Genomic DNA, 14,090 nt, shown 5'->3' with positions numbered 1-14,090 from the left:
AAGCCAGCAATGACCTCCTTAAGAAAAAAAACTCCAGAGTCAGATGGATTCACAAGTAAATTCTACCAAACATTCAAGGAACAATTGGTTCCAATTTTGTATAAACTATTTGAAAAAATAGGTGAAGAAGAAGGTCTGTCAAATTCCCTTTATGTCACCAATATAGTGCTGAAACCTAAACCAGAGAAAGAAAGTTATAGACCAATTTTCCTAATGAATATGGATGCAAAAATTTTAAATAAAATATTAGCAAATCTATTACAGCAAGTTATCACTAAGTTAATATACTATTATCAAGCAAGACTTATATCAAGAATACAGGGTTGGTTCAGTTAGAAAACAATCATATTGATCATATCAATAACAAACCTAGGGTCGGGGGCAGCTAGGTGGTGTAGTGGATAAAGCACCAGCCCTGGAGTCAGGAGTACCTGGGTTCAAATCCAGTCTCAGACACTTAATAATTACCTAGTTGTGTGGCATTGAGCAAGCAAGCCTCTTAATCCCATTGCCTTGCAAAAACCTAAAAGAAAAATAATAATAAACCCAAAATAAATAATATAATTATCTCAATGGATGATGAAAAACTTTTGACAAAATACAGCACCCATTCCTACTGAAAACACTAGAGAGCATAGGAATAAATGAAATGTTCCTTAAAATGATATGTAATATCATGAATATGTAATATCATGAAACCATCAACAAGAATTATATGTAATCGGGATAAGCTAGAATGCCCAATAAGATCAGCAGTAAAACAAGGATGCCTATTATCATCACTGTTCTTCAATATTGTATTAGAAATATTAGCTCTAATAATAAGAGAAGAAAAAGAAATTGAAGGAATCAGAATTGGTAATGAAGAAACAAAACACTCATTCTTTGCATTTGATATGATGGCATACCTACAGAACCCTAGGAAATCATCTTAAAAACTACTGGAAACAAATATCAACTTTAGCAAGGTTGCAGTATATAAAATAAACCCTCATAAATCCTCAGCATTTCTATATATTACTAACAAGATACAGCAGCAAGAGATAGAATGAGAAATTCCCTTTAAAATAACTTCAAGCAGGATAAAATATTTGAGAGTCTACCTACCAAGGCAAATTCAGAAACTTAATGAAAACAACTATAAAACACTTTTCACACAAATAAAATCAGATCTAAATAACAGCAAATAGCAGTTGCTCATGGGTGGCTAATATAATAAAAAAGACAATTCTATCTAAATTAAATTATTTAGTGCCATACCAATCAAACTTACAAAAAATTACTTTAATGAGCTAGAAAAAAATAGTAACTAAATGCATTTGGAGGAACAAAAGGTCAAGAATATCAAGGGAATTAATGGGAAAATAATGCAAAGGAAGGAGCCTAGCCATATTGGATCTAAAATTAAAGCATCTATCAAAACTGTTTGGTATTGGCTAAAGAAATAGCATGGTCATTAAGTGGAATAGATTAGGAGCAAAAGAGTCAGCAATAAATGACTATATTAATCTACTGTTTTATTACCTAGCTGTGTGGCCTTGGATAAGCCACTTAACCCCGTTTGCCTTGCAAAAAAAACCCTAAAAATAAATAAATAAAGTTGTCTTAAGTATTATGTCACTTTGTTATCTCTAATGTTTTCTTTTGTATTTTGTGTTTCGGATCTGATTCTTCTCTCACAACACATTCAATATCGATCTATGTTTAGCATGGTTTCAATTGTAGAGCCTACATCAAATTGCTTTCTATTAGGGGGGGGGGGAGGAATGAAGGGAGGGAGGCAGAAAAATTGCAAATCTCAAAACCTTGCAAAAAATGATTAGTAAAAACTACCACTTTATGTATTTGGAAAAACAAATTAAAATATTTATATTAAAAAATAAAATAAAAACATTTAGAATTTTTGTGGTTTAAAAAAATGAAATATCAAAATGTTAGTTTTATTCATGAATTTTTATCCTCCATGATCTTACCAAAACTATGGGTGGATGGTATCATTAAAGATAACAACCAAGAGTTTAATGAGGAAACAATATTTATGGAAATCACAAAAGGATCACAAAATTTTGGTGGCCAATCACTCAGGGTACACATTGGTACATAATGGTATCATTGATTACATTATGATTCTCTAACCCAACCATAAGATCTATTCTCTGTCAGAACTGAAAAAGATCCAATTAGGATTACTGTCTCCTCTTCTGACTTGATATTTTATGTTGTTATGAGATATAATATAAACATATAAAACACTGGGATTTCTCCCCTTCCAAGATGTCATAAGTAAAACATATAACAGCAGCTGCAGGAAGATATAACAGTAGTGCAGGAAGACGGGTGTTCAAATCCAGCCTCAGACACATGCCATTTACTAGCTGTGTGATCTTGGGCAAGTCATTTAACTCTGATTGACTGACATCCAGGGTCATCTCCAGTCATACTGATTCATATCTGGCCACTGGACCCAGATGACTCTAGAGAAGAAAGTCAGGCTGATGACTTAGCACAGCCCCTTGTCACTCCAATTAAATTCATTTGCTTGTCATTGAAGTACAATATCAATGTTTGTGAAATTCCTGTATAGAAAGGGGTTCCTGACATCCTTCTGGGCCCTGAGAAACTCCTTAGAAATATAACTTTGGCTAGGTACCTCTGAATCTGAAAATAACTGGACAGGACCCAAATGCTTGACTCTGGGGTCACAGATATCCTATTAATTTGCAATATCGATATTTGTGTATAGTGTGACTGGATCCAAATGCTTGACCCTGGGGTCACAGATATACCATGAGTTGTCTAAAACTTTACAAAGCACCCTTGTTAGCCTAATTACTTTGTTGTATCTATTAAACCCTATCTGTGCCTCCTTCTGCCCCAGAGGTGGCTGGAACCATAAGGTAGTAATTTTCACCACCCCACCTCAAACCTGTGGGAAGTCTATGAATTCCTGACCCCCTCCATCTCAGAAAAAAATGTTCTAACATTACACAAAGATCCTGACCCCCTTCTCACCCCTATCTATATGGAACCTTATGACAGGACAATATATCTAACTGCTGTCTTTGCTTCTGTATCCTGCTTGCTCTCAGTACCCGCCCCTTCCTCCAAAACATGATAAAAACCCTATCCCTTGAACACTCAGGTACTGTCTGATTTGGGTATTCAATCCCCAGACAGTCCCTGGAAATAAAGATCTCCAATCTTATCAAATTCTGGTCTCCATCTTGCTCTTTGGGTACAACATCATGGCATCACCTCTCTGATGTCATGATCTTAACCAGACAGATTTCCTGCCTTCTCAGGATGGTCTTTACTTTGACTGTTTACACAACTATGAAAACCCATTTTTGCAGAGGCAATTAGAGGGGAACTAGTTTGTTTCGTACAAATGGAGCCTGACTTCAGATTTAAAACTGGAGAGAGAGAAAGACATTGTGGAAGGCAGAGGCTAACATTCAAACTACCAAACTTCAATTAGAGGCTGATAAAACAATTTTTGCTCAGAAATATAGAATTAAAGAGTATCCAACTTAGACATTTCATCATTTTGATCTAAGAGACTTTAGTGTTATCTGTAGATCAACCAAATAAACATTTAGGGAGATGATGGGCCTATTAGAGGGGAAATGACATATCTTTGGGACCAAGTTTTGTCAAGAGATATGAGCCAGGCAATGTAAAATCCAAAACAGTACATGAAAATGAGTAATCAATTATAATGTCAAAAGAAAAATTACAGATATCATATGGAAACAGTTCCCTTTTTATTATATAGATCATACAGATAAGAAGTACAAAACAATAAAGAGAAAAATTCAAGTCTGTTTCTTCTAGAGTCAGTTGATACAGTTCTATGGCTTTAAATATTGAAGATTTCTCTTCAATTCAGGTTACTTGCAGGGATTTTTCCTTTCTGAAAGAGCTTCTTAACACAACATTTTAAATAAGTCAAAAACCTATTATTTTTATTATTAGAAAATGAAATTCTGGAATCCTTTAAATCATGATGATTTACAATTTGATTTGTCAATTGCTTTGTTGATATTCACAGAAAATTCAGTTACAAATAGAAATTAATTGGATTATTATTTTTATTATTCCTCCATTTATTATTCCACTTAAAAAATAAACTTTAATAACAATGAAAAATTCACTGCAAAAGGAATGCCAAAACTACATACTAGCCTGGCTGAATTTTATAACTTAGATAAGTGTAGGCCAAAAGTCTTAAATTTTGATAAAATTTTGATAGTTGTTCACCTAACATGATTATATCAATTTACCATAAAGATCAGGGAAAGAAAAGGATATATACCTGTTCCCTTATGTATTTAGATGTCTGTTCTAGGCAGAGGTCATTAGGTAGCCAAATGCCTTCAGGATACTTTAAATCTGCCAGGTAAGACATTTTCCAAATATCACATTGGGAAACAGAATCAGAAGAAAGAGTTCAATTTCAGAATTTATTGAAAATTGCTCTTTCAAACCTTATCCCAGTGAGCCTGTCATCTTCAGTACCCATCCCCCATTGAGTTTTCTGGCATCAAACAAACCCATTGGTCCAACAGCATTTCCTTTGCTGATCATATCTGGTGTCAGAAACAGAATATTATTGGCATTAATGCTCATGAAGTCTTTAATCGTAATTTCCTATAATCAGAGATTCATCTCTAAACTTTATAGCTAAAGGATCAAAAAATGTCAAATAGTGATTAAAATCTTATACTGGCAACAATAAGAAAAATATCTCAGGAAAAATCACAAAAAATCAATCAAAAAAATCACAGCAAAAGATTTGAAACATATAACATATAGAAACAAATTTTATAAAAACAATTTTCTCTATTAATATACTCACCTATTATTCATCTTCAAATAAACATTAACAATCCACCATTGCTTTCAAAATCCTTTTAAAAACTGATTCTTAAACACTTTCATGTATTTCTACAGATGTAGAAAGATGTAATAACAACATATGCAATGGTAATTTCTAGATATAATTGCAAAAATGGAGAGAGAGGAAAAAAGAAAAATAAGTAATAAAACAATTTTAAAAGTATTAAAAAGTATTAAAAATTTTAAGTATAGTAACCTCAACTTATATATTCAAGGTTCAGAAAACATCATCTATAATAATGTTGGATTATCAAAGATTACTACTAACTAATACATATTTTAAATTATAGAACTACTGTTACAAAATTATACCAAAAAATCATTCCAAATCTTATATCAATCCCCCCTTTTTGAGTCTAATGGGGAGCATGATATCACCTGCAGACCAAAAGAAAGAAAAAGAGCTTTTAAAACTTTAAACTTCAGGAGGTAGGATAGAAAGCTCATTTGACCAATTAATAGAATGTGACTACAGATGCCATTACCTTATTCACCAGAGTAATAGAACATTTTTATTTTATAAGTTTATTCATTTCTCACCAAATAAATGTATTTCATTCTAAAAGAGAAAATGAGATTCCCCAGGAACTTAATCTTTTACATGATAATTTCAAAACATGAACATATGCCATGGAATAGCAACAAATTTAGATCAAAACAGCAAAAGCTTTTCTACTTGCAAACTTCATTTGCTTTTAATAACAACGCAATAGCTAATTGTTTCAACCTTGAAAAGTAACCTTGAAAAAAATAGAAACTTTTCTATGACAACATAAGCAATATCATCACATTACTGCAATAAATTAGATTACATATATGAAAATTTAGTAAACCTTATGATGATGTTTGTCCTTCATTCTCATAGAAGACCATGACATCAGGAAGGTGAGACTGGAGGAGAAAAATAAACAGAAGCAGAAGGAAGGTTTTGAGAAATAGCTATCTTCTTGGGAGAGGGGTGGTTGTGGGAGATTAAACTTCAACTTCAAAGAAAACAATAGTTCAAACTAGAGCAATTGAGTTGAAACAAGCCACTCTATTGTGTCACACTCAAAATTTATTATCTTTCCTCCTAAACCTTGCCCACCTCCTACATTCCCTGTTACCATTCAGGACACCTCTTCCTGATGACAGGAAAATGAGTGATGACACCACAAAGAACAGGATTCTTGGAAGAGAAAAACTCAGGACTAGACCTGGAAGTGTGAAAATTTAGGAATTTTCTTTTTACAAGCCTGCAAAATTCCCAGATTAAATGTTTTCCTGGAGAGATAATGGGTTGCTTGAGGATGGGCTGAAAGACAAAAGTCTAGGCAAGAATGCCTGTGAGAAAGAGAAAGGAAAACAGTCATAAGAGATGGCTGGGTTCAGACCTGAGTGAGTCTGGCCTTGAGAGGAGCGAAGACCAATCTTTTATAGTCTTGCCTACTTCCTGTGCAGGGAAGTTAGGGAAAAGCAAGTCAAAGGGAAATGTCCCCCTCTATGTAATTGAGGTCAGTATTCATTTTTAGAAGACTGAGAAGCAGAAACATGGAGGAGGAATAGAAGGATGAGTTGAGGTTGCTTTTATCCTGGTGAATTTGCATTTAACAATGAAGTTACACTGAACAATAGGAGGGAATTTACATCTAATTAGGCCCCATACTGCCAAGGCAGCCTGCAGAAAACATCAGATAGGCACAAATAACATTTTTTTAACATTAAAAACTAAACAGATATTCTCCTTGAACACTCCCATTCCACCAGACCCACAACCTAGGTGTACTAACCAGTGTTTAGCACAATGTCTGGCTCACAGTAAGCACTTAATAAATGCTTATTAAATTTAATGTTTATGGAATCTTTGACATCTTCACCATCTCTGACACCCTACCCAAAACCAATCTGTAATCAGTCTGTTGATTTTGAGTGGGATAAAGCCTGAGATTTCTTCAGTAGAATATTATAGATTGGAGAATAGTTAACTATGTGTCCCTCCTCCCTTTACAAAGCAACTTCTGGGATATTGGTGAAGAGTCAACTGTGACCACCCCCCCATCTGTTGAAGTCCGGATGACCATTCAATCCTTGGGACTGAAGAGATAATCTGGTTTCAGTTTGAATTTTATGCTCTTTTCCCTAGCTTAGTTTTCAAATCTAGATTGTAAAAACACAATCCAGTTAGGATAAATGTGATTCTTGGGTCTTTTGCTTTGGCCTCAATCTCTCTAATTGATTGTGGCCCGGTCCTCGAGAATCAAACAAAGCTTTCACTTCATACCTTGAGAGATCTCCGAAATTTATTTAAGTGGCATTTGTCCCACACAGTTTCATCTTTGCACTATTTCTTAAATATATTATTTCTCTCCTCTGATATTGCCACCACTCAGGTGCAGGGTCCCATCACCCTTCTTGGGGTCTGCCTGCCTCAAGTCTCTAATCAACTACTAAAGTGATCTTCCTAAATCACAAATTAACACTATGTTGTTACCAGGAGTGGTGACGTCAATTTAAGATTGAAATACTTTGAATGGTGAAAGAATTCAGAAACAGTCCTGGGATTTTAGAACCATTCAGAATTTATTTTAGAAAGCTACAAAGTATACAGATTAAAATCTTTTCTCCTCTTGAAGAAGCAAGCAAGCACCTTATAAGCCCCTAGAGAGTAGAATAACAAAAAACTAGGCAAAGTTGTTAGAGAGAGAGAGAGAGAGAGAGAGAGAGAGAGAGAGCCATAAATCCTGACCTCAGTCCAGCTACATGGCATAGGGGCCAATTATTCTCCAGTAGGCCCAGACCAAGAGCACAAGGCCTAACTTAGAAAGAAAGAGAGCGAGATAACCACGCTTGAAAGGTGAAGGTAGAGTGAAGAAGAGAGAAAAGGGGACAGCACTTCTCCAGACAATTTAAATGCACTTCTGGAGTGGGTTGGATAAGGATGGTGCTTGGGGAGTGGTCTAGCACCTGACTTCAGGTATTCTCTAATAGGCAAGCTATGTACTGGTCCTTCCTGTCCCAAAGTGCATGACCTCCAAGTCCAACATGCCATTTCCTGCTGCACAGTGCAAACTGGATCCGTCAATGGCCAAGGTCAGGTAGGTTGGAAAACTGGAAGCTGGAAGAAGGGGAACAAGCTAAGGTCTCTCCCATCTTGACAAATTCAATTTAACAATGGAGTCATGTTGAACAACAGAGTTCCCCAGATAGGCACAGTCAATGTTTTTCCTACTATAAAATTTATTTCTAATCACAATATCTCCTATATCCATAGCTCCTTGCATCAATGTCACTCCCATACCCAAACTACAGGAGCCTCCTATCACCTCCAGGATTAAATACAAAATCCTGTGTTTGGCATTCAAAACCCTTCATAACTTACTGTACCCACCATATACACCTTTCGTTTCAGTGACCAGCCTTATTGCTGTCCAAAAAGAATATAAGCTGTTTCTCAGTTCCTAGCATTTTGTCTGGATTTTTCTGGAACTGCAATGTTGCCTTTTATGCCTACCTTAACAACTCTCTCCATTTCTACGTCTTAGCTTCCCTGGCTTCCTTCAATTTTCAACTAAAATCCCATTTTCTACAGGAAACCTTTCCTAATCTCTATTAATTGTGATGTTTTTTCTCCATTAATTCTTTCCTATTCATCCTGTTTATAGTTTTTTTGTACATATTTGTTTGCTTGTCTCCCCTATTAGATTGTGAGCTCCTTGAGGACAGAGAGGGGAGGGGAGGAGTAGGGAAGGGAGATGAGATGAAGCATTCAGACTGGGAAGCAAGGAGAAAAGGGCTTCCACCTGGGGTGGATTTTTGCTTAAATACATTTCTGTGATGGGAAGGACAAGGATCCTGTTTTGAGGGGTGGTTTAGTATCTGGTTCCAAGTATTCTCCAATATTTATACCACAGGATAGTCCCCAAGGAGTGGTTTAGATAGCTGAGCATGAGCAGCATTCTACAAACTGCAGTCCTCTCCTGCTCCAAAGCACATGACAAAAAAATTCCAAATACCCCCCAAAATACAGATGTTTCAAAAAATTGCATTTTATCTGTGCCCAGAGGTGCCCTGCTACAGTGCTTAACACAGTAGTTGCTGTGTTAAATGCTGACTGACTGGCTGACTGAGTATCCTGAGCTTCCCTCTCCCCACTATTGTCAGGATTATTGGACTTTGATAATCACTAATTGGTTAGGAACTGGCCCCATGTGGCCTCATAGGAAGAATTTTAGTACCTGGCAGAAAAACACCTACCAGTTTACATGGGAAGACATGAAAAACAATCATCTTAGTGGATAACCCTCAGGACAATACAAGGGGATCTTCTCAGGGGAAGCTAAAAGACTTCAAATATTTTAAAAATTTTAGAAGAATCATTACCTTGCTTTTTGACTTGCTATTTTTCTCTAAGTCCTTTATCACCCATTTGTTCTTATCTACAGTCATCTGCAGACAACTAACTATAGCAAAAAAGATTGATTAATATCATGAAATCTGCATATGTACTTGGGGTGCTCTCCGGTAAAAGTCCCAAGTCCTGCATCTATACTTCCACCCAGCAATCAAGATATTGATTTCTCTTATATTTTCTTCTGGTTCTGTGTTCTGGACACATTAGTCTTGCTGTTGCTGGAGAAAATGGGATGGGCAGATATAGTTGTGTTTTGTTTTGTGAGAGAATGCTGTTGGTTAAATTTGTTTCCACAGATCATTATCAGAGTAGTATATCACAAAGGCAGGGACCTTTGATTGAAGAGACTCAAATGAACAACATATGTGCAGGAATACAGAAGCAAGATAAGAGAAGATAACAAAATGATCCTGACCAATCACAAAACTGGTGAAATTCCTCAAGCTAATCTTGAAAGCACCCATGCCTAAGTCAACTCAAACTGGATAGGGGTCAAGAGAAGGTTGCTGACCTTCCACAAGCATGCATGCTTAATAAGTTTCATGCATATTAACTCAAACACCTTCTGTGATGATTGAGGTTCATTAACATAACATGTGTCATATGACAAGGGAGGGGGAACATATCAAGGAGTGATATAGGGAGGGCATATTTGGTAGACTGACAGGCCTGGACAGGTCTCTGATGGGAGGAGAAAGGCTTTACTATTCACTTATAAGGCTGGACATAGTTTCTGCTCTGTGTGCTCCTCACTTCTCGCAAGAAATGTAATAAATAATTCTTTTCTCATCTAAGACTTAGTATCATTATTGGGAGCTGGAAAGATGGTGAACAGCAGTAGTTTGTTTGGACCAATTTCCTAGCTCTGCTGAAAGAAAGATTTTGTGGTTCTATCTCTAACAGTTTGAGTAAGAATTCACCAATCTCTGACTCAGGGAATTAAGAAAGGCTAAGATTTCAATTCATGATTTGCAAATTACCACAAAAAGGTCCAAAAACTACTGCAAAAAGTTCATAAGTTAAGTCCTATGTTGAAACAGCTAGATGGTGAGTTTCTTAAAGAAAATAGTAGTTTCTAAAAAGGTAATAAAGTTAAGCAAAAGAAATGGTTGAGAGAAAAACAAAAAAGAATAGTCAAGTTAAAATGAGAAAAAAAGAAAAGGAAAGGAAACTTGGATCCATATAAATCCAGCCTCATAGAACTGGGACCTTATGGGTCCAGTAGCATGGAATTAGAGCATGTGGATCCAACTTAGAGAAACGAAGAAAAAAGAAACCAGAGTAGCCTGACCAGGAGTCAAGTAGGAAAAAAGAGCAAGCTGGGGTTGAATAGGCATGTTTAAGGATTGTAGAGTCTCTTGTGCATATTTCACAGGCCAGGCTTAGTTAACACTTGTTGTGACTGAGCATAAGCAGTGTTCCTTAATACTACTCATGAATGGCATTTGTTGCCTATTGAACATGCTTGGTGTCCATTGGCATCACATATGATCCTGCCCTAGGATGTATGTGACCAAGGTCAGACACACAATCATCTAACAAGTCAATGCAGAATAAAAATGTCTGTCCTTCATTTTCAAAGAAGACCACAACAACAGAAAGGTAATGCCATGACAAACACACGAATTGGATTTGAGTGAGGGGGAACTGTGCTAAGTCACTAGTCTCACTTTCTCCTCCAGAGTCATCTGGGTACAGTGGCTGGATATGAACCAGGACAACTGGAGATGACCCTGGATTCAGGGCAATCAGGGTTAAGTAACTTGCTCGAGGTCACACAGTTAGTAAATGTCAGAGGCTAGTATGTCCCACCCTCCTGATTCCAAGGCCAGTGCTCTATCCACTGCACCATCTAGTTGCCCTTCTTCAGATATAAGATCCAAGGTAAACATTAAATTTTTTAAAAATCATGTTATTCAATAAGGAAACTATTTAAATCATAAGTTTCACTGCAAAGCAAGATATTCAATTATCTTAATTCCCATATTTTCTAGAAATTGTTCCATGTGTGCCTAAGAATTTTCTTTGGCTCTAAGAGTTTATCTACTATCAATAAATATCTACTCTGCTATATTCTCCTTCCAAAGAATACTGCCAAGTAAGCTGCAGCTTATTTATATACTTCAGTGAGGGATTCACCATCAGTAGATGATGGATATGTATTTGATAACTCAGCAGATGACAGATGTATGTATATTTGTGGTATATGTGTGTGTATTGTATCATCTGTATGTGTCAGTTCTTCCTTTAAATCTATAAAAACAAGAAAAAAAAAAGAGAAAATGTACTTCTTCCAGCAGTTTGGTCATAGTAAACAGATAATATATATGGGGGAAAGGTACTTATTACAATAAAGAAGATGCTTAAATTTTTACTAACAAAAGAATTTGTTAGCTTGTACTTTTACACTTGGACAAAGAAAACAGAACCTTCCTTATCAACTAGTCAATAAACATTTGTTGACACTATAAGATTAAAAAAAGAGAAGGGTATCACTTCCTAGAACTATCTAAGTCCTCTTTCATGAAATAAGGGAAATAGTGAAGGAGAGAAATACTTGACAGTAAGCTATCCCTACTGTTTTGTTGTGGCTTCAAATAGCCACACCCCACCATCACCACCACCACCATCAAATGGCAAAGACAGAATAAAATGGAGTTGGTTATGTCAACTCTTAATAGACCACTTTTGATTTAAAAAAAAAACCTTTTTCCCACAAGAATATTGCAGTAACAGCAGTCTTATTGGATTAATTTAGTAAGTTTAAATAATACAAATAGAACAACAAAAGACATGAATTCAAATTATAAAAGCAGTAACAATGAATTTTTTATGTCAACATGTAACAATTAATTAGACCTACAGTAGCATTCAGATTTTATGTTATTTTATTTCATTTTTTTCCAATTACATGCAAAGATAGTTTTCAACATTCATCCTTTTGCAAGCTTTTGAGTTCCATATTTTCTTCCACCCTCCCTTCCCTCCTCTGTCCCCATGGCAGCGAATAATCTGATATAGGTTATATATGTATAATCATGTTTAACATGTTTCCACATTAGTCATGTTATGAAAGAATTAGAATTAAAGAGAAAAACATAAAAGAAATTTTTAAAAGTGAACTTAGCATGCTTTGGTCTGCATTCAGATGCCATGGTTTATTCTCTGGATGTGAATGACATTTTTCATCACAAGTCTTAGTATTATCTTTGATCACTGAACTGCTGAGAGGAGTAGAGTTCATCAAAATTGATCAACTCACAAACATTCAGAAATGTTTTCAAGAACATATATGGTATCAATAAATTCAGCAATTGCATAATAGTAAGAAGCCTAATCAAGCTTGGATAAGCTGTCACACCTCAAAAAATAAATAAATATAACAAATAATTACATTTAAATTTCTTTCTAGGATACAACCAGGGTGGTTTTAAAGGGGGGAAAATCTATTTCCTATGAAGAAAAAAATGCAAACAAAAATGCTTTTCAAGAATGCAAAGACAAACTTTGCTTCTGAAGCAGAAACAGAAAACAACAAAAACTACCAGAAACTTTGGGGCAGCAGAAAGAGGTTGATTTGGAGGCTAAGAACCTGACTTCAAATCTTGGCCCCTTCACTTATAATGATGATATTGGGTGAGTCACTTCATTTATTTCATAATTTGTAATATGAAGGGATTGGACTAGACGGTCTCTAAGGTCAGGTTCCTTCTAGCTCTGTACCTAAGATTCAATGATTCCATGTTAGGGTCAATTAAATTTTGACTATCTCAATACATTATTCAATTAATGGTTTCTTTCTATTATCTTTCTTTGGATGTATATCAGTTTGTAGTCTAATGTGTTTGTACATAATTTTTTGTATACTTATATGTATATTCTTCAAATTTTGTCACTGCAAATGTCATTCTTCTTCTGGAGAACTCAACGGAATTGACATTGCTTGCTAGCTAGGGTATAGATATTTCTACAAAGCTATACTAATAACTAAGGCCTTTTCCCATATTAAAATCACTGTGAATTAGAAAGTTATTGATCCTTCCCCAAAGAATCTTGAATTGTCTTTTATAGAGAGAATCCCAAGAGGAAAAACTCTAATTACTCCCAATAAGAGGCTAGTCCAGCATAAGCCTGGTCAGTCTTTTGGTTTAGAATAAGGCTTGAAACAAATGCATAGATCACATAATAATTTTTTAGCTTTCTGTTCCAAGTTTTTTTCCTCCTCTCTCCTCTCCCTAGAATGGAAAACAAACTAATATAGTTTATACATTTACAATTGTGTAAAACACATTTCTATACTAATTGCTTTATAAAGAAAATAAGAAAGGAAGGAAGGAAGGAAGGAAGGAAGGAAGGAAGGAAGGAAGGAAGGAAGGAAGGAAGGAAGGAAGGAGGAAGGGAGGTAGATATCTTTTTTTATCATGAACCCTTTGAGTTATCTTGGATCATTATATTGCTGAGAATAGCTAAGTCATTCACAGTTGTTCACCATGCAATATTGCTGTTGGTATGTACAGTGCTCTTCTGATTCTGCTCATTTCACTCTGCATCAGTTCATCTAAGTCTTACTCATAAATTCTTATAGCACAACAGTATTCCATCACAATTATATCATAACTTGTTCAGTCATTCCCCAATTGATGAGTATCCCCTCAGTTTCCAATTCTTAGCTATCACAAATAGTACTGCTATAAAATATGCTTATACAAATAGGTCCTTCTTCCATTTTTTAATATCTTTGTGATGCAAAACTAATAGGACCACATAATATTTTGCAAAAGGAAGTTTTCTTAATATAGCA

Source organism: Macrotis lagotis, chromosome 7 (assembly GCF_037893015.1).
Source record: "Macrotis lagotis isolate mMagLag1 chromosome 7, bilby.v1.9.chrom.fasta, whole genome shotgun sequence".
NCBI classification, from domain to species: Eukaryota; Metazoa; Chordata; class Mammalia; order Peramelemorphia; family Peramelidae; genus Macrotis; species Macrotis lagotis.
The sequence above is the reverse complement of the archived record's forward strand: the minus strand, read 5'-3'. Positions refer to the sequence as shown.